The 3,185-nt window shown below is 34.7% G+C and overlaps 1 long non-coding RNA gene across 2 annotated transcripts in view; it reads left to right on the top strand.

Annotated features, from left to right (window-relative positions):
- LOC106874750 (uncharacterized) overlaps positions 1–3,185 on the top strand; it is an 84,521-nt gene that overhangs the window by 72,143 nt on the left and 9,193 nt on the right. The gene's annotated exons all lie outside the window — the stretch shown is intronic.

The raw sequence follows: 3,185 nt of genomic DNA, 5'->3' as shown, positions 1-3,185 counted from the left end.
TACAAATATGTGTGTGTGTGTGTGTGTGTGTGTGCGTGCGTGCGCGCATATGAATACTACTACTACTACTACTCCTACTACTACTACTACTACTACTACTACTACTACTACTACTACTACTACTACTACTACTACTATTACTAATAATAATAATAATTAGCTAGGCAGAAGACAAAACGTAAATCGTTCGAAGATTGCCAATCTGAGTAATTCGAGGTGAAACTCTTCATCTCAATGGAGGTATGATATTCTCGAAACAAAAATCACACTTGCCGATACGGATATACAATAGTATCTCCGGAGAGTTCTGAAAACAGCTGGATAGTACATATATATATGTATATGCATGTTAATTTCAAGGATTCCTTAAGAATCGAGGCGTGTAAGACATCAACAATTGGCACATACAATAAATCATTATAAACAGATCGTGTTGTTCAGATATTATTCGACCACGAAGTGCGGAACCATGGGTTGGGAAGCAAGCTTCTTACCACACAGCCAATCCTGCAGCCATATGCGCACACAAATGTAATGTTTATATAATTGTATCAAGTTTCACTTTTCCATGCTTGCATGGCTTAGACAGATTTCATTAAGGCAAATTTTCTATGGCCAAAATCTCATTTTGTCAGCAACGAAGAGTTGCTTTCAGTCTCTCACCACTCAGACGGCTTTGGTCGGGTCGGGGCTATAGTAGTAGACATTTACCTATGGTGCCGGATTGTGGGAGTGAACCTAAACAACATGGTTGGTTAGCATGCTTCTTAACCACACAGCCATACCTGCGCCTATACATATATTTTTTCATACTAAATCAAATATAGGTAACCACAAACAACTGCTAACGAATGTATTGTTTTTATTTGTTGTTTTCAGCCATGTGATCAGCTAGGGTGTTCTGAACTACGTCTGAGCATTGGATGAATATAGAAAAATGAAATAGAAAATATACCTGAACTCTTTCTACATTTTCCCATTGTCTCACGTTGTTTAATCTCAATAATAGTCTTAATAACCTATCTAGACGTACTTTGTATTACTTGATACATTTTCTTTAGTCATTCATATCTAATCGATCAGGAAATTGGTACATTTGCTATTTCAGGAATTATTTTGCTGTATAGAAGACCAAATGTTAACTAACGAGTATTTGTCTGGTACCAAACTCTCGTTTTTGTTGACGATGAACAGACATTTTTTCTTAAAATTTTATTCTGTTTGTTCTATTTAAACCTCATTACAACCATTACATGTTATTAATGGCAAAAGTCAGCTGATGCTCACAAGATTATTTATGATAACACGAAGTTAGGTGGATATCAGTCGCTTTTCGAGTAACTGTATTTTGAAATATAAAGCACGATATTTGTAACAAAAATATGCTTGGGCATTCATTCAAATGAGAAAATGCATATCTGTAAAAGTTTCATGTTTATATATATAATTCTAAATTATGTATCGTTAAATAAAAGTGTATTTGTGTGTGTGTTTGTATGTGTTTGTGTGTGTATTCCACATTTTCTTACAACACCCATAGTTTCACCTATTAAAAGTTCACTACAGGGAAATGAAAATCCTTAGGCACTTCAGTGCCTAAGGATTTTTCATACGGAAGGAATTCATTTCCTGTGAAATATTTCGATTTATCTACTTATACGTATGTATAGGTATATGCATAACAATTTGTCAGAGTGTCAATCTGTCATTTTCTTTCCTGTATGTGTTATCTTTTCGTTATCTGTATATATCAGCCTGTCTCTCTGTCTTTATATACTATATATTTGTCTAGACAGATACATACAGGTATAACGAGAAAATAGATCAGCATAGAATATCTTATATAAGTATTTAGACAATAGATAGATAGATAGATAGATAGATAGATATAAACATGTAGATAAATAGGTAGATAAGTAGGTAGGTATGTAGGTAGGTAGATAAATAGGTAGGTGGTAGATAGATAGGCAGACAGACAGACAGACAGACAGACAGACAGACAGGTAGGTAGGTAGGTAGGTAGGTAGATAGATAGATAGATAGATAGATAGATAGATAGATAGAAGAAAATAGGTCAATATAGTATCTACAGATAGAGAGAGGCTTACATTCCGACATGTAGCTAAATTGACATGTATATGTATATAAATAGACGTATAGAGAGAGTTCACCGGAAATGAATTTCTTCCGTATGCCTGTCTTACCGTTTAGTAAAATTTAGTCTGTCTCTGTGCATTTATATGTGTATATATGTATTTGTGTGAAGATGAATATATGTGGTTCAGGTGGTAGAATTATATCGACGCTCAGCTTCATGCCTATCTGGTAAGCTTCGTAGCTTTTGGCTATGACGCCTTTGTTCATCACTTGACACCACTTTGCATATAGAGTTGAGATACATGCCAGAGCTATAACAGAAAAGCAGATTTTGTACAACGAAGGCTTCACTTAATACAGAGCATTTATTTATTTATTCATTTATTTTTCTTTCTAAGTAATGGATTTAGTTTCCAGTCTCCAGAAACCTCACAAAACCCGGAGGCGTGAGTTAAAGCATGCTCATTATTAATGCGTTGATTTCGGCGTTTGAATTCAGAAGGTTGTTCTCTCGCTAATAATCGCTTCTAAATTAGACAGATCATCAACATTTAAGGGAAGAGCTCAGGCGATGTAATCGACCCTGTTATTAGAATGGTGCTTAATTTTATTGACTCCGAAAGTATAACAAGCAAATTGATGTCGGTGGGATGGAACTATATATATATATCAAAAGGATGTGTTATGATACTATTCCACATATACAAAACCAACCATAACACCAATCCAACATGCCGCCATCATCAGCTGCCCCACGGATATCATTATGGTTTCGACACCTCGGCAGTACCATTCAATCCGGTGGTGTCAACAGCACAAAAATAAGTGTTGTTTAGGAACAAACATACCAAAGAAGCCACAACTTACAAACACATTTACCTTATGTACAACACTATCGGTAAATAAATTCAATAAGTAAATCTATAACCGACTCCTAAATATCTATCTATTTTTCTATCTACCTACCTATCTATCCAGCTATCCATCCATCTATCTATCTATCTATCTATCTATCTATCTATCTATCTATCTATCTATCTATCTATCTATCTATCTATCTATCTATATATCTATCTATCAATCAATCT

This window comes from Octopus bimaculoides, chromosome 18 (assembly GCF_001194135.2).
Source record: "Octopus bimaculoides isolate UCB-OBI-ISO-001 chromosome 18, ASM119413v2, whole genome shotgun sequence".
Lineage (NCBI taxonomy): Eukaryota > Metazoa > Mollusca > Cephalopoda > Octopoda > Octopodidae > Octopus > Octopus bimaculoides.
The sequence above is the reverse complement of the archived record's forward strand: the minus strand, read 5'-3'. Positions and strand labels throughout refer to the sequence as shown.